Here is a 23,291-nt window from a genome sequence, read left to right as displayed (position 1 = left end):
CATTCTAAAAGAAACACACACACATATACATATATGTGTGTATATATATATATATATATATATATATATATATATATATATATATATATATATATATATATATATATACACACAGTCTCAGTTCCCCCAGCTTTCACGGCAATCCTCAAAGCCCTTCTGGACACGCTGGGAAACCCCTTCCTTACCGCCACTGTAACAAACAAAAGTCACAGTTCTATTACTTTTATCAGAGTTAAAATAAAAATGTGATTTATGTTAGCTGGCTTCATTTAGCAAACAGATATTTCTGTTTATACAGATACAGATATTAATACAGATATATTTTACGCATAATTTACCTCTTTTTTTTTCCTAGATGGGAAGTCTATCCAGTTCACATTACAGTAATGCTAACACCCCTTTTGGTCGTCTCTCCTTACCTTCCAGCATTCATAAATCTGTTGACCGTCTTTGTCTGAGACCAACCACTACAATGCATCATCACCTATTTGTATTGGTAACTTACTTTACAACCTATTTTAATGGTTGCAAAGTAAGTTACTTGTGGTGTATGCAATTTTAGATACACAGAAAGTCTTCACTTACTATATATGGCTGTCATAGTGTCCTTATCAAGGGCAGTTCTTCACTCTGCGCCGATGTCCGTTTTGCTCTGTCCTCCTATAAAAAGCATGAACATTTGAGTGTTTGACTAGTTTTAGATTTCCAAAAATTTGATATTTGTACAACTAAACATTTGAACTACAATTATATGCTATTGAGCGATACTTTTATGGGTAATTTTTGGTAAAGAAACTGGTGACAGAGTTGTAGGCTTTTTAAAGTACTATTAGCTAACCATTTGAACTGACTTTCAAAGCTGATTACCTTTTAAATTGCTGTGGATCAAAACCTCCAGTGGGAAGGCGGCCATTAGAAGAACACGCACCATTGAACCTGAAAATAACAAAAACAAACAAAAAACAGAACAATATATAAGAGTCCGGTAGGGTAATAAATCTCTTCTGAAGCAATATAGTTCATTTTGGGTGAAAAACAAAACATTCCTCTAAAATATATATACTGACATCAGCAATCAACATCATGATTGTAATTATTTCCTTTTTAGTACATCTACTGCTGTTTGCATGTGTCAAGCACTACGACTGTATCTATGCATATAAATTCACCATATATATCCAGCAAAAATGTTTTGTTATAGGAAAACAAACAAAGGCATTCAATCAGAGGTGAGAAATTAATTGGGAATATGAATTATAGGTGAACTATTCTTTACCTACTAGCAATCAAGCTTCTTTAACCAAGAAGCTTGAAATATTTGAATGTAAAATAAAATAAATAAATAAATAATAATAAAAATAACATGATGTAATTAAAATGCACAACTTACATTAAGGAAATCTGCATTTGTATCCACAGGCTAAAAGTAAAACAGTAAATGTGTTAGTGATAGTACAGGTATTTGTAAAAAAAAAAAAAAGAGGCAGTAACTGTGACGCTTCTAGTGGGATGCTAAATGCAGAGATTTATATTTACAGTATAATACTGCATGTACGGGTAGCTGTGTTGTGAACTGTAACTGAATATTAGAGAATCTCAGAGAAATTAAATGTATTTATTTTTTGAATTTATCAATCATAAAACCGTCTGTTTTGAAGGCCTGTTACGATAACGACTTTTTGTTGGTCGGTATATTGCCCCATAAACAATTGCGACAAGTTATGTCATTGTCATTTTAAGACCATTTTATGTCTTTGAATGTATAATCATAATATAACACCATAATAATGCAAGATCTACACACTTTCAATTGACAAACCAACATCTAATTCTTAAAGTATTTAGATCATTGAAATTAGGAATCAAAATATTAGATACCTTAAAAACTTGAATAAATAGTAAGTTTTCTAACAAATAGAAAACAATGTTATTTAATGTTATTGTTTTGTTATCATTATATTTTATTTTTGTAAATATAATGGCACATAAATTACATCATCAACAATTATTGAGGTCATGTACATGTACTGTGTGTTAAGTCGATATATCGATTATTGTGATAGGCCTACTGTGTCATGATTCGGCCGTGTGGCAGGCAGGATGAGGACCCAAATTGCAAACTCACAGACACGGGGGATAAACTCAAAATGCAGCTTTATTGCTGACAGGTGATAAACAATAACGATGATACAAAAGCAATGCAAAACTACACTAAACTGGGAAAAGCTAAAGTAACATATACCGGAAGACACGGGGAGAACCACACACGGCATGAGGGAGAACGCGACGCCGAACAGAGGGAGACTCAGACAGAAATACACAGAGGGTAAACGAGGAAAGTGGGCACACACGGGGAACACAGGTGACACTGATAATCATAACGAGACAGGGCGGGGTGAACTGAACATGACATGTACAGGCACAGAGGTTCAGACAGGAGGAGAGAGAGCACGGGGAAAACACAGACATAACGGGCTGGGGAAACATGAAACAACCACAAAGGGAGACGAGGGCTCATAGATACACAGAGGGGCACACAGGGGGGAGAGAGCCATGAAGGGAAAACACTTAGGGAACAACACAACAGGGCAACTCAGAAAACATGGCCTAAATAAGGAACGAAATATAAAAATACAAGGAACTAAGAATACTGGGCCCACATGGCCCAGGACCATGACATCACCCCCCCCTAAAGGGCTGGCTCCCGACAGCCCAAACCCGAAAAACAAAACAAAAACGGAAAACAACCCACCCAGGGCGGGAGGCGGGGGACCAGGACGGAGGGACCAGAACGGGAAACAAAACAAACAACAGAAAACACAGGAGCACATGACCATAGTCCAAATAAAGTTCAGGGGGCCAACCCAGAGCCCACAGGCACAAGAGTTCACGGGTCACACGGTCGGGGGGCCGACCAGGCGGGTGGCACAGGTGACAGAGCTGGTCCGGAGGCCGGCCGTGCGGAAGGCAGCGGCGGCGGCGAAGGAGACGACGGAGCAGTTCAGGAGGCCGGCCGCGCGGAAGGCAGCGGCGGCGGCGAGGGAGACGACGGAGCAGTTCAGGAGGCCGGCCGCGCGGAAGGCAGCGGCGGCGGCGAGGGAGACGACGGAGCAGTTCAGGAGGCCGGCCGCGCGGAAGGCAGCGGCGGCTCTCCAGTGTCAGGCGTGCTGGCCATGGCCCGGTGGGCACAGGACCAGACGAAGCACAGGCTGAAGACTCAGAGGCTGGACCAGACGAAGCACAGGCTGAAGACTCTGAGGCTGGGCCAGACGAGGACGAAGACTCTGAGGCTGAGGCTGCAGAGGACGAAGGCTCTGAGGCTGCAGCAGACGAAGCACAGGCCGGAGCTGCAGCAGACGAAGCACAGGCCGGAGCTGCTTCGCGGAGCTGCAGCAGACGAGGCACAGGCCGGAGCTGCAGCAGACGAAGCACAGGCTGGAGCTGGACCGGGAGGAGCAGAAGCCAAAGCTGGACCAGGCGAGGCAGAGGTGGCCGCAGGTGGCGGCTGGACAGGCTCCTCGGGCCCTCCAGCGGTGACAGGAGGCTGAACGGGCCCCTCGGACCCTCCAGCTGACGAGGCATGAGGCTGGACGGGCTCCTCGGACCCTCCAGCGGAGACAGGAGGCTGAACGGGCCCCTCGGACCCTCCAGCTGACGAGGCATGAGGCTGGACGGGCTCCTCGGGCCCTCCGGCGGAGACAGGAGGCTGAACGGGCCCCTCGGACCCTCCAGCGGAGACGGGCGGCTGAACGGGCCCCTCGGACCCTCCAGCGGAGACGGGCGGCTGAACGGGCCCCTCGGACCCTCCAGCTGACGTGGCAACAGGCCGGACGGGCTCCTGGGGCCCTCCAGCTGACGTGGCAATAGGCCGGCTGCGTTCACATGACATCTTATAGGTATCAGTCCAGAAACAAACAGGTGTGAGATGTCTTGAGGCAGAGACCAGCCCAGTCACTGCAAGACTCATGTTAGTTGACATAATAGGTTCAGAAACAGAAAGCCCTGTGTCTACATTCCGCCCTTCAGACTCAATCAATGACATAACGCTATGGCACAGGTAAGCAGGGTCAGCCACAGGGAAAACAAGGATTACTATATTACCCACAAAAACATGACTTAAACCTCCAGGGGGAAGTCCCTGGGTGAACATGAGATATTCAGATATGGATCTGGGTGATGAGAATTGACCAGTCTGATAGCGGTAAGTGGTACATTGACTTGGGACCACGCTAGAGGTGGACTGTAACTCAAGGGTGTTATGTAGAGTGTATGGGGAAATGGGTACGGATAATGCTGTGCTAGCAACCATAGCCGAGACGGGTGACATTTCCGGCTGTGTGCTGGTGTTAACATTAACCTTGGGACTCAAAGCCCTGTCCGATAATGTGCTCACAGAAACCTCGGAGAACTGTGTCAAAGTAACTCCGTGAGGGGACGCTACATGGTTATTAATAGTGGAATTGTATCCCCTGGTCTCAGACTCAATCCTCTGAGTAGAGGCGGCAGGGATGGAGGTAAACAGTCCAAAAACACCCTGCTCACGACTGTGGGGAAAACAGAATTTAGGTGGGGACATTTCACAGTTCGTGTTACCCTGATTAGAATCCCTGTTGTCACCTTTAAGTCCCAACATGAGGTCATGACCAGCATTCTTATTTTTAAGTTCATTGGACACAGGAGCAGCAGGCAAAACATGATCACACTTCGTCTCACCCTCCGTTCTTATATGCTCTGCGACATGACCCTCCTCTAAAAAGTCCTCACTCGCTGTGAAAGCACAAGTGTCTACTTTAAGCACCTCGTAGGTGAGCAGAGCAGACTCAGGAAGGGAGGCGTTAGCCACAGGCAACTCAGCTTTAGATGGAACCCCAGGCGAAGCAACGGACAACGGAGGAAATTCCTCCCCCCCTCTTGTCACACAATTAGCTTTCAGGTCTGTGGAGGTCTCCCTCCCTCTAAGTATTATACCAGAGGTCCCTGCCAAATCACTAGGTCTGTCTACGGGTGTCTTCGGGGCAAAATCTCTGGGCGGCGGTCCGGTTAGCACTGTATTACTCAGCTCACAGTTAGCACTGGCTGTCTCTGAAATAATGTCATTGTTTTCGCTTCAAGAAAAACACGGAACAGGGGATTCCCCGGTCGGCTCAGAGGCTGGACCGTCAAACTCCTGTTCCGGTGGCGGTGACGAGAACACAGGCTGAGGTTCTCCAGTGCTGGGATTTACAGTCTGTGTGGGTCTTACTCCCTGTTCATGGAAGCCAGACGAACTGACCACATCAGTCACAGTACTGGAGTCCGCCGCCTCCACACTATGTGTCTCCTTTAATGGTGACCCTTGAATCTGTAAACTTGAATCTAGTTCCTCTTCTACGGCTTCAACGAAGGCTGGTGATGGGAGAGTGCGTTCACTCACCTCCGGTTGTCGCGCAGCGCGACGGGGACGCGAACGCCGTTTCTGCTTGACTGCAGCTCCCGATGAACCAGACAATGGCGCTTCATGCGCGCCGGGCGGCGTCGCAGAGGCTGGTGAACTGGGTGCTGATGGAGCGGTAGATGAGAGTTCCTGGAAGCTCAGGGGACCCCCGAGAGCCAGGCGGGTTCCCCGGAAGATCTCCTCATAGTCAGGAGCTAGCCACGGCTTCCACCGGAGCTCTTCATCCAGTTGATCGCATGCTGCACGCTGCCGCTCCTCCAGGTCGAAATCCATGACCTCCCCCGCATCCTCGTGTGGCTCGTTGGAGGGCGAAACATGCCGTAGCGCTGGGTGACGGCGACGCGAACGCCGCTTCCTCTTTGAGGTGGTCGTGGATGAAACTTTGATTTCTGTGGCGACCGGCTCCTCGTCTTCTGACCACATCCGTGCCAGATAGGAAGCGGAAGACGGGTAGGTCGGTCGAGGCGGTGAGGGTGAACGACTGAGCTGCGACAGCGAAGTGGAAACCGGCGAGTAGAGGGACGGCGCCAGCGTAGAGGAGTGTGGTGCCGTGGTGAACTTCAGCGTGCCGACTTGTATGCTTACAGCAGGCGGAGGGGAGGCTGCGCGGCCATGGGGCTGTGGTGACGCAGTCCGCACACCGGACCGCTGATGCTGCCGAGGGCAGGCTGGGAGGATGGTGCGGAGGAAGTCCGAGATCAGAGGGGGTAGCGCCTCCCATAACCAGGGAAAAACCGTGACGCTTGTCCCCAACGAGTAAAGTAACTCCTCCCTCTCCTCCTCACTAGAGCTTCGGCTCCACTGGTAGCATAACGACTCCACTGCTTGGATTACGTCTCTGCCAGGAGTCGCTGGGTCCATATCGTGGTCGCGTTATTCTGTCATGATTCGGCCGTGTGGCAGGCAGGATGAGGACCCAAATTGCAAACTCACAGACACGGGGGATAAACTCAAAATGCAGCTTTATTGCTGACAGGTGATAAACAATAACGATGATACAAAAGCAATGCAAAACTACACTAAACTGGGAAAAGCTAAAGTAACATATACCGGAAGACACGGGGAGAACCACACACGGCATGAGGGAGAACGCGACGCCGAACAGAGGGAGACTCAGACAGAAATACACAGAGGGTAAACGAGGAAAGTGGGCACACACGGGGAACACAGGTGACACTGATAATCATAACGAGACAGGGCGGGGTGAACTGAACATGACATGTACAGGCACAGAGGTTCAGACAGGAGGAGAGAGAGCACGGGGAAAACACAGACATAACGGGCTGGGGAAACATGAAACAACCACAAAGGGAGACGAGGGCTCATAAATACATAGAGGGCACACAGGGGGGAGAGAGCCATGAAGGGAAAACACTTAGGGAACAACACAACAGGGCAACTCAGAAAACATGGCCTAAATAAGGAACGAAATATAAAAATACAAGGAACTAAGAATACTGGGCCCACATGGCCCAGGACCATGACATACTGTTTTGGTATCATAACGAGCTTGTCAAACATGCATGACCACTAAACAATGTCTAAGCAGTAGTACTGGTCTGAATGACAACAAACCTAACTAGTGTTTTGGAAAATCTGTTAGAAAACAGTTATTTCAATAATTATGATTAGCATGTGACACAGACACCGCATAAAAAACCACAACAACAAATACTTACTTTAGGAGGATGGGGGAGGGCAGCATGAGGTTGAGACTTTGACATCTGTAAGAAACAAATTCATGTATTACAAACAAGTCACTTAAAAATACATTAATGTGGCAGACTGTTCCCTGTTCAGATGCAGTGTATAAGTACAATCAGGGCTGTCACAACAATGGGGTGGGGCCAAGTGGCTGCAACCCTAGGTACAATGTGCAGGTATATATAATTACATATAATATATGTGAATAAAGCAAGAATCTGTTTAGGTTAGTCACTGTGCTGACTGATGCTTGCTAGGTTTATATGATTGCAAACTGCACAAAAACAACAACAGCAACAACATTAATGACAATGACAAACAAAATTACTTACATTTATGTAAATCTCACATTAGGAAGATCTGCATTTGATTTCATGGGCTGAAATAAATAGGCAGAAACATTACTGCTAAAAAAAATAAAAAACAAAAACTCTAAAAAGCCTAACAATGACTTAAAAAGCAAGGAAATGTGGAACATTGTAATTAGCGAACATTAATAAAGCATAACTGTTCTTTGTTTCTAACCTTGGTAAGTACTCTGTAGCCAGAAGGAGAGGTAGGATTTCTGTGAAAGCCAAATTAAATGTGAATAGGCTTTGATAGTTATTGAGAAGGCAGAATAATAAGAAAAGGCAAAAGTACGTCACAATATAATTAATTAAGTTACATATTTTGATTACCAAATTATGGAAGCGTGGAGCTGCCACCCAGGCAAAAGAAAAATAGAGCTGTATCACGTTATGACGTGAAATGTTTATTGTTCTAACATTATGCTTTTCATGTTTGTATAATACAGTGGTTCTTAACCTTGTTGGAGGTACCGAACCCCACCAGTTTCATATGCGCATTCATTGAACCCCTCTTTAGTGAAAAATAAAGTGTGTTTTTTTTTTCAAATTAGACGTAGATATGTTTTTTACTGGTGCACAAAATGAGCCGTGCACGTCACAGCGGAGGCTCTGCCGAACCCCTGAGACCAACTCACCGAACCCCTAGGGTTCGATCGAACCCAGGTTAAGAACCACTGGTATAATATAATATCACATTATTATAATATACATAATTGTCACGTTCGCACAATATTGTACGGACGTGATAATTATGTACATTTTTCGTACAATGTTGTTCAAACATGTTGTTCAAACATGATAGTATATTGTTAGAACGATAAACTTTTCACGTTATAACGTGATATACTTATATTTCTCTTTTGCCTGGGTGGCAGCTCTACGCTTCCGTTCCAAATACACGAGAATAAAGTAATATTATATGGGAAAAGGCACCTGCTAGCTTGATGATGGAGGCTTCTTAGACTGGCCACCCGCCTTGGCTTCTTGTCGCCACTCCACGAAATAAAGGTCCGTTTCCTCCATGCCGGCTAATTATTCATCCTCATTAAAATCTCGTATATGTTCAGTTGGCAGAATTGAGAATTTTACATCTTCCAACCACTTAATTAACGCGAACATAATCGGCTTGTTTCTTCCCGTCTCCTGTATCCGGCCGTTCCTCTCGCTGTCAGATTTCGCGCCTCAGAGACGTCGTTATTTTTCAAAAAAAAAAAAAAAAAAAGAAAGAAAGAAAGAAACAGCAACAACTACTAAAGAGAGTTTTTGCACGTTCATTGCACATTTGTGGGAATGTTTAAATATTTAATTTTTATTAATTACTTTTCATTATATCTTTATTTTTTAAACCACCGTGGCAATGCGCATGCGCATACACTCCTGCACGCAAAGGGCTTTGGAGTTGACGTAATGTCGCAATGCATTGTGGGAGCGCAGCACCATCTTGGCAGGTCACGAATCAAAACAAGTTTGCTACGAACCATTCTGAAACGTAGCTCAAAAGAAAATGACGGTATAGAGACAGATTCTGTCCAGATGCAAAGAGACGGTACTTGATTGTTGAAATGTGGACCCGTATGAAATATAGCCGTGGAGTAGAAACCCTGAAGACCAAACCGCTATTGACTTAGCATGATCTACTCTCATACCTTGTCTGTGGAGTCAGAGCATACACGGCGCACCAATTTCGCAATTATAAATCTCTGGAGGCGCACATCCAATTCACCAAGGACTGGGTACAAGATTTGGCTATTTTTAAGCCTCCACGTTGTGAGTACGCCGTCATTCAAGCAAAGGTAAGTCAGCTTGAGTACTGCGAGTAAAATGCGTTTGATTCCCCCCAACATTCAAATTAGTGCTAGCAAAAATTCATTCGTGAGGGGGAAATTACAGTGAGAACATGTAGAGGCTCTGTTAGAGGGATAACATAGTGAGTTCAGTGCATTGATGTGACATTGTCCTGAAGGATTTAGTTATTCTTTATGGTTAAAGAAATTGCCCTAATTAATTCATATTTATTATAAATAATCCTAATTACACATCTTGCTTCCTTGTTTGTGTCCTGTGTCACTAAAAATACATTCTGTTTTAGTTTTATACATTGATTAATGACCTGCAGAATCTGCTTGTCATATTAGGTGTCCATAGTTGTCACTTAAAGTCGAACTTTATGTTTTCTCCCTCTTGAAAGTGATTACATCCTTGCATTACATACTTTAGGTTCATTTTTTGCTGATAGGTTTCTAAAAAGAAACATGCAGATTTAGAATATAACATGCAGCGTTCTATAGATGGATACATAAAAACACTTTATTTGTTACATTTATGATAAATGGATTTGAAAGTAAATAAAACACATTTGTGTCGGCCTTGGCTCATAGTTCTTGTCTTTAAATGAACTTTGTCTGTGTGTGTTTCAGGTCCTGCACTCTTAAAGACTGAATTGCAGCATTGCAGCCACAGGTCATTGTGAGCATCACAGGGAAGGTTGAAGCCGCCCACTGCAGCTGTATGGCTAGAGTCGTGGAGACTTGCAGCCATGTCACTGCTCTTCTGTTTAATGTAGAAGCAACAGTGAGGATCTGTGGCACAAGGACTGTTACAGATGAACCTGCATACTGGGTTTTGCTGGGTAATATGACCAAGATACAGCCAGAGGTTGGCCATAAGATAGACTTCTCCTCTTCAGCTGCCCAAAAAAAAGGTTCTTGATCAAAACATAGACAGACCATCTGTAGTGACAGGTAAAAGAAGCCATCCTCAAAAAAGAAAAGTTCCACCTGCTACTGTGGAGGAGTTGGATCAACTGATGGGACAATATTTTTCCAAGCATAGTTCTGTTCTGAATAACCCATAATGTTTTAATTTAGGGGGCCATGTAAATACTTTGCATTTACTGAATATGTACTTACTAAATACCACTGTTCAAAAGTTGAATAAAGAAACAAAGAAATGTTTGCCTATTTTTAATTAAAAGCACTTTGTCGAACATCACATCAGTTACAATGTAGAAAAAATGTTATGTATAGTTTACAAATGACAAAATGTTCACATAAAATCATGACAGCATTTGTATAATATCACCCACTGCTAGCATTCTGTAATTTACTGTCTCTTTTGAAAACTTATCACTTATCACATGGAGAAACCTTTGGAATGCAAGCATGCTGATCCACACAGGTATGCACACAGGTGTACACATGGGTATTCACAGACGCGGACTACAGCTTTCTTGGCTGCTGCCTCAAAGCACACTGTGCGCTGTCTATCCTGCGTGCTGCACAATATCGTTTATTATTTAGTAACTATTGATATCTATGGCTAGCTAGTTTATTGTGATGGTGCTTTTTTTTCTATTATTATGTTGCTCTTTGTTGTTTGCTGTCTCCTCTGTTTTTTTTTTTCTCCATACAGGTGACCCAGGAGTTTTTTTTTTTGTTGTTTGTTTTTTTTTCTCTCTTCCCCCCCTTCTCACCGTCTCTTCCCCCCTTTGGTTTTCTTTCTTTCTCTCCCCCTCTTTCTTTCATTCTTTCCCCCTGTCCTATCCCCCAGTCATGTCTGTCCCGTTTGCAACTGAAAATAAAATAAATTCATAATTATAATAAAGGTCAATCAAATGGACCAATATGGCAAGGCCATGATGATCCACTTGGTAAAATAAATCCGCTTGCCATCTTTCTTGGCCTCAAGACAACAATTCTGATGGCTATAGATCCAAACGGGACAAAAAATAAATAAAAAAATAAAGTAGTCTCAGGATAGTGAATTAAACCAACATTTATTGTTGATTTTTTTTTTTAACAAGAAAAACATTTTTCAACTGAATAAAAACAATGCCAATAACCAAAATAAATAGAAGCGTACATGAAAACTACACAGTCCTTCACCTTTCTGTCTGATTTTTTTAAGGAAAACAGTTTTTCATTCCACTAAAAACAGGACAAACCCACCAGCATGAACATTAAATAAACTATTACAATTGTAAAACAAAACTCATTTACAAAATGTAATAATTATCAGTGGGTCCCAGGAAATAGAATGTGACATGGGATTTAGATTTCCGTTACCAGGATGGTCGGGTTCAGCGTAGTCTTTATCACCACCTGTCAAAGACACATCATCAATATTCATGTTTGCTCAGGTTATTCACTTGTTCACATCTGTCTGAGATCATTCATACTGTTGTATGGATGTGTGTACAGTATGTATATAATTATCAGCTATGTAAAAGATATTATCATCTCTGTTCTTACCTAGTTGGAAGTCCTCCATTCAAACTCAGAGAGCAGCTGGAGGAAGGTGGTGATCCGAGGGCTGATTCTTGTAACCTTCCTCTTTACGACACGACCTGTCTTGCGGCTTGTACCAAGTTTTGCAGGGCATTTTGTTCCCATGTCTGGATTGATCCTCACAAAGAACCTTTTAACGGAAAAAAGGCTGCTTTAATTTCAAAATTAAAACATACGTTACAGCAATCACCTATATGTTTCTGCAACTGTAAAAAGAGAAGGAGAAAAAAAAAAAGAAGAGAAAAAAGGAAAAAAAAAAAAAAAAGAAAACTTATCACTACATAAACAGCACAAGACTTAAAAGTATTTAACAAGAGCATTTTTCCCTGGTTTTACTACCACACTGGGGCACATGTTCACCAAAACGCAGCAAACCTTTGCCATCTTATCCAGGAAGGTCACCTTTTTACCCTCACATGGAAGAAGTAATCTGATTGGCATGGTGGTATGTAGCATGTAGTTTGAAGCAGGGATTTCGTAGTGCCCCATGTGTAGTGTTGGAACCCAGTCAGGATTTGTTTCATTCATTTCATAGGCTGGTTTGTTGCAATAATGCCAAATAATTAGCAACTCTATAAATAGAAGGTAGTTCTGCATGTTTGTTCTAAGTTTGTGCTATGATCTCAGAGCGCATTGAAAATAAAATTAACAGGCTATAAATAATAATATGAACTTATTTAGAACTTACCTGAATGAAAATACTGGAGCACACCAACAGATATCTGTGGCTGGTAGAGAACTGAATATCAGCTCGTCTCGCAGCTGCTATCCAGGCTAGACGCCTTCTTTTGGTAACATCCAACACATAAGCTCCCTCATGATGTTTCCAGGTGAGGAAACAATGAAAAGAGAGCCTGTTTTCAAGCTTATTCCTTTGTCGGTAGTGCAATCTAACATTACAACCGACCACACAGCAAGCATTTGTTTGGCCTGCTAATATGGCGCCTTGACCAAAAATCCTGGCTACGCCCCATCCCGTAAGATCACGCTCCAGAGCCCTATTAACGTACGGATCTAGAAAGAAGACGCTGCATTTTTAACTCTGAGGGAGATGGAGAATGAGCCTATTTCCAAAACAGTGGAGTGTGTTCCTTTAAGTACTAAATTGTATATATTGTCAAAAACTAAAGTGTACATAGCAGTTGTTGTATCTTGTTTACTGTATCACTGACAGATAATTTCAAAGTCAATGAACGCTACATTATAGTGAGATATTGTGTAATGTGAAATACTGTAAGCAAATGAATAAACAACCTAATTCGTGATAGACCTTTGACTCTGTTTTGTTTGAATCCAACTGTTTTTTGCAGATGTGCATAAAACATGTTACTTTTAGTATTGTTATCATTATCATCATTATTGCACTAAATATATTTTAAATAAAGGATACTTTGATATACATTCTACTGTAAGGTTGGAAATGTATTTTCTTCACCCTAAAATATGTTTTGAAATGTATTTTGGTTTGAAAGAAATATATTTTCAATTTCAAAAATATATTTTTTTGGAGCATCACAAATACAAAATATATTTACCATATATTTGAAATATATTTTGGCCAGGAAAAATGTATTTTTTTACCGTATGGGTTTGCTGCTGCTGACTTTGAAAATCACACCAAACATGGAATCAAATATATCGACTCAGCTTAGACTACAGAGAAGCTCGGCACTGCTCACAAAACTCAACACAAAAGGCTTTTTAAAGACAACAATCACTTTGACAGACACACAAACACGACTGAGTACAGAGCAGCTGCTGGTTTGAAGCCACAGAAATGTTCAAATGTTTAAACACACTGCAGCGTTGCAGCCGTGATGCATTTGTGCTGCTAAGGCCACACACATCAGCTGCCTTACATTTTAGCACCAGTTCATCTCTGACCATGGCAGCACAGTCTTTCCAGTACAGTGATGTTGGTGGGGACAGTGGGGACTGATTGTTCATTGGCTGTAAGCCGGTCACATGGACGTTTAACTGGTGCTTTGATTGCTCTGTAGTCTGTTGTGCCTGTGAGCTGCTCCTAAAATGAGACAGATTATAATTGTCACCATTCTGTTAATGACTCTTATTATGTGCGCTCTCCTCCACTGTCACACTAAACACATTAAACCTTTATTTTGGTGTAAAGTCAGGATTTATTGGCTCTTCTTAAAAGCGTCATGAAGTGCAAAACTCAGCAAACATTATACAAAAGTAGATTTAGAAGCTGAACTGAAAACATTTAAAGTGACAGTCAGCACAAATCCAGCTGACATCTCCATCCAACCCAAGTCTTCATTTAAAGTCATTATAACTGTGACACACGTTTGTTACAGTATTAATCCTGCCTGATGCTGCAGGGCCAACATCATGAAACAGGCTCAGCATTTATTTCCATTATGAAACTTTATCATTAAAAACAAACCATTGTTCTGCAGTCGTCCCAGGACTGTCGGTCAAACGTTCTCTCCACATGTTTAAGGCTGAGCTCACTTTATCGTCTGCCTGAAGGAGGGAAGCAGATGTTACTAAACATCACAATAAAACATATGAAATGGGTGCACATGAGGAACGTCTGCACTGTTAAAGCCATGCAAACATCTTCACACATGAAGCAGCAACACCTCTCAGTTTAGCAGCAGCTGGTAAAAGCCACAGTGATCCTGGAGCCTCCCTGAAGGACTCGTTCATCAGTAACTGTCAGGAGGACGATTAAACCTGCTGCACACGTCCTGTAGTTACACACTCGGGAGGAAAGACGACGTCCTCGCTCTGCAACATGATCTGTGTTTCATCCAGGACGCTCAAACACAGATTGGTCTCCAAATATTAGACGCACTGGTTCTTCATGCGTTTCTACCTGAGCACTCAGAGTCATTTCTACAACAGGCCTCCTTCACCTGCTGGTGCCTCTGTTTCTGTGTTTGGCTGTTTCCATCAGTGCCTGATGTTTGTGATCTTTGATCTGTTCTGAAGTCTCTCTTTGTAACACAAATGTTGTTTGGCTTCTTTTGCAAACAAGGCAAAAGAACTTTAATGGATTCATTTGCTGATCTTACTTTTCTGATGCAAAGCCGTCCTTTCAACGCTTTAGAAAGAAAACCAAACAATGTTTTTAAAACTTTCCCAAAATGTAAAAGCTATTAAAACCATAAACTTCTGCTCCTTGATCATGTGATTCTTCTTCTAGACTGTCTGTAATTGTTATTGCTGATTGTCAATAAAGTTGTTTTTTATAAGTTATGTTGTAAAGGAAGCTTGTGGCGAGGGAGGAGGGGCGACTAAAAGCAGGTTCATATAGTGGGAAAGTCCTCAGGTCATGTGAGGATATTTACTGATGCGTCAACACTGTCAGATAAAAGAACGGCTGCTGCATTTGTTCTCCCACAAATAAGTTTGGTGATGAGTAAAAGAATTACAGATGATGTGGCAGTTTATACTGGGAGCTGGTAGTGATGTTACTGGCTTGAACTGGGTGGAGGACGCACTAATATGGAGGTATGTGGTTTGCTGGGACTCTAGCAGCGTGCTAGTGAGCACAGGTGATATGTCTTCAGACTCTAGGCAACATATTGTTTTTGATATACTTCATTTACTGTATAGAATCAAACACAGAGGGATAGAAGTGGATTTCTTATGGCTCCCTGTGAATATCGGTGTTGATGCAATGAACAGGACGATAAGTTTAAAAAGGTGCAGCAAGAAGAAGTCGTGCAGGTTTGACTATAAAATACAGTGAAAGTGAGGTGAAGAGTATAATGAAGGTAAAGATGAAGGACGAGTGGCAGGCACACTGGGACAGAGACGGGAAAGGCAGATATTATTATACAGAAAACAGTCGTGTAGAAGAAGCTGCAGCAGAGACCAGGATGGAATCTGGAGAGTCAGAGTTGGTCACACAGGCTTGAATAGCACACTTAAAAAGGTAAACATGACACAGGAAGTGTGACTTCTGTGGACCAGAGGAGACGTTTGACGGGTTGTTAGCGTCGTCAGGATGCTGGATGGAAACGCTGTGCCTGATAGGATGATTACAGGCTGGACTTTGTCTTCCTGTTACAGATGGATCCAGGCCCTGGATGACTGCTGGACACACATGACCCACACTAGGCTGCCTTCATCCATCCTTTCCTCCTTCACTGAGACTCAGAGTCAGCATGTATGTATTTATCAGTGATTTGAATCCTTTCATTACAGAGTGAAGTTAAAGTAGACGTGTGAACACACTAATAAACACAAAGGGACACAACTACTACTCCATGATGTAAAGCTGAAGTATTACACAGCTTTATGAACCTCCTGTTATCCTGGTAGACGAGTACAGCAATAAATCTTTTACTTGAACATCTTCTGGCTCCAATAAGCTTTGAAATGTGACCATGAAGTTAGAGACACACTGACTGAAACCCACAGCTGTGACTGTGGATCACATCCACACACAGTGTAGCTGCTGTCTCTGTGTGAGCCTTTGCACTGCTGCTCGCAGCACCGTTATATCACTCAGCGCTCGCTGCTGTTATTGAATCCACTTTTTACTGTCCGTGCAATCAAGCTCCTCTGCAGAGCTAGAAAATATCTTCGAACCAGTTTATGTGTTAGGGGATCCTTTGCAGCTGTGACTGTTGCCTCTGTTTTTGTCCTTTGGTTCCTGGGAGCCTTTTACATTTCCATCAGCAACAAATATCTGAACAGGCTTTATTGTAGGAAATACAGGAGTAAATAGTTGTCATTATTTATTAGATGTTGTTAAAGATGATCCGATGCTTGTTTAGTTTAATGCTGTGGCTTCAGTCAGCATCACTGTGCTGTATAGTTTTATTTTTCTGATCCTTCTGTTAAAGTTGCTGAATAAAAGCTGGTTGGTCTGCACCTCACCTCTGCCTCGAGCCTCCTTCTTTAAAGCAGCAGAGGCTCTTCATTCAGGTATCACAGCTCGAGTTGTTCTGCAGGAGACCCAGAGTACTGTCCTTGGTCCATAATGACATTAACTTTGATTCATGTCAACACGAAGCCTGAACGTCTGTGATGAACACACTATCAGCATCACTGACATATTTCATCATTTAAAAACACTTCCTGTCACCGTGGTGGTTACAGTGACATCATGCAGTTTGTGCTTTGACCTCCAGAGGGCGACAAATCAGCACAGACAGAGAGCTCCATTCAAACTTTGCTGCCATCAGGAATAATTCTTCAAATATAATCATCAGTGTTTGAGCAGTTATGATATCAGGGACAATCTAGACATGTGTGACAATACTGAACATGTCACATGACACACCTCAAACATCATGTGATCCACTCTCAGTCTGCACTTTCAGTCATGACTTCATGAATTTATGATCAGTTTACTCCTGAAATATTCAAATGCTGCAGGGTGAAGAACAACAAAGTGCTGACACATGTTTGTGTTTCAAACAGGAAAACCAGCAGAAATAAATCATCTTTGGACAACATGACAGAGATTAGTGAGTTTCCAACTTGCACTTGAATGCAGCACAGACAGATTCTGATGTTCGTGGTTGTAAACGTGTCCTCAAACGCCGCTCTGACTCTTTCCTTCCTGCTCAAAGTTCCTCTTTTCTGAACTTGGTGTTTGTGCCTGACGCTGATCGTCTCCGTGTGGAGCTCCGTGTGAAGGTAACGTTAGCAGTGTGTAATGTTTCCTGGCTAACATCAGCTGTGTGCAGCTCAGTTCCAGCACAAATCTGCCGCTCCATAGTTCACGGTAACGGACTCATGAGGTCGACCGTTAAACGCTCTCCCGCCATTTTGTCTGTGTGCGCGGATGTGTACGTTTTTGTTACCACTGTCATCTCATCAATAGCCTATTTGTAAAAGATCTCTGTTCATAGTTTAGTTGGATTTTAAAACTCTGTAGTTGGACAGTTTTATTTTGGACTGATGCTAAAATTCTTGCTGATTGTTTCTGTCGAGGTTTTGTACTTGACATCCGCCATTTTGGATGTGATAAGCTGTAGAGAGTGCGTCCAAAAAGAGAAACCAGAAAGAGAACCTGTTTTATTAATAACCTCTTGCAAATAGAAGAATATGAAAAAAACAACAACAAATAGGATAAAACCTTTAAATTACTTGAATTTTTAAAATCACCATCATCTGTTAACACAAATTTGATCATTTCAAATTTTTGTTTTCATTTTCTCTTCCCAGTTACTTCTTTCTCATTCTCTTCATTCTCCTTGTCACCTTACGTCTCACTCCTTAACTGAAGTTATAGTTCTAACATAAGAAGTCCCACCAACGTCCTTTATTTAATCTCTGTGTTGTCACAGTTATTATCATCAGATCAGACATGAGACCCAGACAACAACATAAGTTTACAAGCTAACATCATGTCAGCTAACATTAGACGATAGCATCATAAACTTTAAATTACTTTGCCTCTGATCAACAGTTTGATTACATTCTCACATCACAGGTTTATTTGCTAAGTGTGAGTCCGCCCACATTAGATCCACTTTTCAGCAGGTGGAATAATTTGTAGTATATAGGTAATACATCAACAATGCTGCCGTGGCTAAGTTAGGAATATTTATAATGTCATTTCCAAAACTTGCATATGATCTGCAATTTGTAGCAGATCTACTGACTGTCACAGAGCAGCTGGAGCAGTCTCGAATGCAGGTCAGTCCACTGCTGCCCCCTGTGGCCAAGTGCCATAGCTACTGCTGGATGAACTCGTGACACATCTGCACCTGTTTCTATGAACACATTGAGTCTGAGTGGCTGCACTTACACTGGTGCATTCAACATATTGAAAGATGGCAGCAATGTGGATTGTCAAGACTCAAACCAACCGTTGAGCAAAGACAGCAGCATCACTTGTTTCTGTTTGTTATACAGCCAGATTTACTCGTGACACACATGTGCAGCTGCTTTATCACCTATTCTGAATTTGTTTCAAGCACAATACATTTGTTACACATGTTGGGATATTGTGTTTGTTTTAAATGTTATATACCTGTGTGGTATGTGACTTGTGTTGCCATGACGCCAGGTCTCTCTTGGAAATGAGATTTTTAATCTCAATGAGATTTTTTTTTACCTGGATAAATAAAGGACTAATTTGTAACTTTCAGTGTTTTCCGGTCTTCCAAAAGAAAAAAAACCTTCAACTACATGACATGCAGTTGTGTATTTGTTTTCACCTTATCATACACTTGAAGTTTTACAAATCACCACTTCTTTAGTGAATATCATTTCAGTCTCAGACAACCTCGTTTCTCTTACAGAGGTTGAATGCACCTTCTGCGGATGGCGGTACCACACAGTGTGCGTGGACTTCCCCTGCACAGAAGGCAACTACAAATGCTGTGAATGCTAAATAAACAGAAACAAATGATCCCTGTTGTCTTTGCTTGATGATTGGTTTGAGTCTTGACAATCCACATTGCTGGCGTTGCATCTTTCAATGGCAGCAATGGCAGGTATCAGTGCTCAAACCTTTTGTGTTTGTTTCCAACAAGTTGCCCACCTCGGGAAACAAAAATGTGTTCTTTTACTTGTCAGATGAACATATGAGACACTTTGACTCTTCAGTGCAGTGTGGAGCCTAACAAAGATCTGTTTTGTGTCCCAGCTGATCAGCAGGAGGAGGAGAGTCTGACGGAGCAGCAGAGGAACATTTTCAGCTACTTGGACTCAGCTCAGCCACTACAGAGGAAACAATGAGCTCAACACAGAAGGTGACAGACAGAGCAGGACCATATGACCAAAGATATTTATCACCATATACATTTGAACATTTGCCATAACGATGTAGCTGACGATAGAATTGACACCAGACAAAATACTTTACAGCTGCACAACTTTATTAAAAAGCCATCAATGTATTTTCACTGAAACAAGCAGCTGTTGTTTATGTGCATTAAAGTTATATAAAAATGTAACAGTGCAAATGCAAATTGCTCGCTGACAGTTTAACCAAAAGGCGTTTCCAGTGGAAACTGGCCGACACATCCTGAGCATAACCATGTATAATATCCACTAAACTTCAGAAGAGGTTATACAGTCGTGGCCAAAAGGTTTGAGAATTGCATAAATATTGGAACCTGGAGAAGTTGCTGCTTAAGTTTTTATAATAGCATTTTGCCTGCACTCCAGAATGTTATGAGGAGTGATCAGATGAACTGCATCGTCCTTCTTTGCCATGAAAACGAACTTAATCCCCAAAAAGCCTTACCACTGCATTTCATTGCTGTCATCAAAGGACCTGCTGAGACCATTTCAGTGATCGTCTTCTTAACTCAGGTGAGAATGTTGGCGAGCACGAGGCTGGAGATCATCATGGCTGTATCCCGATTCAGGTTCTGCAGCTTTAAAGTCCTCAAGGGTACTCAAAGACCGCTAAGCCCGAAGTGCGAGGCTCGTAGGCTCGTGAAATGGGACGTCTAGCCTCCGTCGCGCTGCCCAGGTTGCCTAGCAACCATGATACTAACAGCTGGAAACGTTTCATACAGCTTTGTTTGACAGAAATGAAGGAGAACATATTTAGTTCATTTGTTTCTACATGAGCTCTGTGTGATTTGATGAGTATCTGAGGCTGAGACCACAGGACTGTGAAACATGATTGTTGGGCTTCATTTCTGTGCTGAACAGTCGTTTAAGATTAGCTGTAAATAACAATTAGCTGATGTTGTTCATGAGACTAAAGTCATCTCACTGTGGTAATGTAAATATAATATGGCCAATATTATAGTTATTATATTAATCACTTCACTCACAGACAAGTATCTGTGACAGTGTGTATACAGATGTATCATATATAAGAGACAAATATTGTTCATTTAATATGTTGGTACTAAATGTGGCTCAGTGCTTACATATATGTGTAAAAAGCAAATGTAGGAGCTGTGATAACTGTGTCTGATAGAATGAAGAGTAGACTGATATATGAAATATTCCTTTATTGGGTGAGAAAATCAGACCATGTCATAACTGCTGTAAGTCACACAGAATAGATATCAGAGCCTTAAACAGGCTGACTTCTGCTAAATGGGTCAAACTGGGCAGAAAGTCTACAAACACATAACATCCTTATAGAATATGATGTAACACTATAGATCAACTTAGCTCAGAATATATAAAGCATATAAACAGTTACAGCAATATGATGCAACAAACACAGCAGCTACTGATCCAAAATACTCAAAGCTTCATAGAACTGAAACCAACATTTATTTTTAGCTCCATCCTGCTGCTGATACAGACTTTAGGTTTCTGAACATTAAACTTGTTGCTGCCTTTCATAGTGTGTAACTTGAAGGCCCTGAGTACTTTCTCCCACACTGGAAACACTGGGATGATCACATTATTTGAACATTACCTAATAAGACTGATTCAGCACAGACAGTTATGTTAAACTTTCCTAGCAGTCCTTCACAAACAGGGAACAGTCTGTCTATTCTCTCCATCTGTCAGCTGCTGCTGGCTCTTCCTCCTCCTCTTCCTCACACACTGCTGAGTTTGTCCTGGTGGATCATCAGGGCTGCAAAGCCTCACAGATGATGTGCAGCAGTGGCTCCCTCAGTCTGTCCTCACTCTGGACACTTGCAGTCGTCACACATGGAAATCAAATGTGTGATAAGCTGCAGGATTCAAACACAAGTGTAACTTATAAACACATGTTCATACTTTTATTCCACAATCAGAGAGAAAGAAACAGAGAGAGAGTGCAGGACAGACAGACAGGTGACAGTCTCAGGTGTACACACTGCTACACAACAGCACCAGAGAAGCAGGATTTAGTGTTTGTGTTATTACGAGTGTAAACAAGAAGAGTTCCAGATGGTGCAGTGGACACATGTGTGACTGCTGTGATTAAAGCATCTTTCTTTCAGCTTAACGAGTGAACCGTCAGCTCGTTCAAACACACGTTAAAGTGCGTTTGGCTCGACACCACCGAACAGAGGCAGCAATATAACACAGCTAACATTAACAGTGCAGTGGATCCTGCTTGTGCCGTGATGTTCAGGACTGCAAACCGAGCAGCATCACTGACTTTCAGCTTGTTGTGTTTGTGGATATATGACTGACTTTAATTATCCACAAAATCATCACATTCTCTGTCAGATTAAGGTCGACTATTGAACGGCGTATATTTTAAAGGCTTTAAAACCAAGTTAACGCTGAAAGTACAAACATCACTAATGTCACATAACTCTGCCGACAAGGCATAGCTATGGCTATGAAATGCTCTTTGTGTATCACTTCTTCATTATGAAAGATGTCATTAATGCACTAGTAATGTCTCATCTGGAGTATTGTTCAATCATTTGGTCAGCAGCTAATAAGACAGATCTTAACAGACTTCAGTTAGTCCAGAATAAGGCGTCCAGATTAGTGTGAAGATGTTCATACTATACTAATATTGATAAATGCATAATAACCTTTCTTGGCTTCCTGTACAGGCTAAAATATTCTATGGCTTACTTGTAGTTCTAAAGAAAGCAATTCTGTTAAACACACCACATTTATTCTGCTCAGCTGCAGTATCCAGATGAAATACATCATCATATTACACAGTTTTCAACAAGCTGCAATTTAGTAAATGCTCGAGTTAAAAGTAACGTTTTGTAAAACTGTTACATTTAGAGCAACTTTTAAGTGGAATAAGTTGCCTTAAAAAATTAGAGAATTATTCAAAACTTCAATGAACACTTAAAAGCCGATTTACAGAGCTTTTAGTTGTTGTAAATATTGTAAGACATGATTTGTTTTTGAAATTTGTGTAATGTGCCTCAATGTTATTGATATTATTATTATTATTATTGATTGCTTATATTTGAACAATTGTGAAACCTCACTGTGGATGTAAGAGTGAAATTATGTGGATATCTTGAATCCACTTTATTGTGTAATATTTTATGTGAGTATTTGACGGAAGACGAGCAACATCTGTTGTGGAAGCTAACGGGGTTCCTTTAGAATAAACAAACATAGGATTTATTATCACTGAATAATTCTGTATAAATCTATACAAATTATAGAAATATGTAATAGGAAACAACAAAATAATCTAAATTATAAAATAATGTGTGTGTGTGTGTGTGTGTGTGTGTGTGTGTGTGTGTGTGTGTGTGTGTGTGTGTGTGTGTGTGTGTGCATGATTTTAGTGTTTGAACAGTCATGAATTATCTTTAACAGCAGGTTGGATGTAATGTGTTAGAACTACCAGCAGGTGGGGATAAGAGACCTTTAAGGTGTTTGGTGCCACGCTCCACCTTCAGGTTTAAAACTAGTGTTAATGGAGTTTGAAGGTTGAGTTTGTTCCACGACTGCATTTCACTCACTGCCTCTGTTTGTATCTCTGTCACTGCAGGACCAACATGGAGCCAGAAGTCAGCGCTCTCAGGAGGCCGACAAACCTCACAGAAGAAAGGGAGAGAAAAAACACACCTGTGACGAGTGTGGGAAGGGTTTTACTGTGAGGGCTAAACTAAAACAGCATCAGGTCATCCACACTGGAGAGAGACCGTTCAGCTGTGACTTGTGTGGAAAGTCTTTTTCCTTGAA

At 41.9% G+C, this 23,291-nt stretch overlaps 1 protein-coding gene and 1 long non-coding RNA gene across 2 annotated transcripts in view; both read right to left on the bottom strand.

Annotated features, from left to right (window-relative positions):
* The window catches only part of LOC113017360 (uncharacterized), a 148,630-nt gene that overhangs the window by 28,495 nt on the left and 96,844 nt on the right, over positions 1-23,291 (bottom strand). The gene's annotated exons all lie outside the window — the stretch shown is intronic.
* Positions 127-7,512, bottom strand: LOC113017363 (uncharacterized). The gene is made up of 6 exons (XR_003271466.1): positions 7,471-7,512; positions 7,114-7,158; positions 1,391-1,420; positions 868-936; positions 586-660; positions 127-190 (listed from the first exon to the last, which is right to left on the bottom strand). It is a non-coding gene; the product is annotated as an uncharacterized LOC113017363 (long non-coding RNA).

Source organism: Astatotilapia calliptera, unplaced genomic scaffold (assembly GCF_900246225.1).
Source record: "Astatotilapia calliptera unplaced genomic scaffold, fAstCal1.2 U_scaffold_11, whole genome shotgun sequence".
Taxonomy (NCBI): Eukaryota; Metazoa; Chordata; class Actinopteri; order Cichliformes; family Cichlidae; genus Astatotilapia; species Astatotilapia calliptera.
This window is presented reverse-complemented; position numbering and strand designations above follow the sequence as displayed.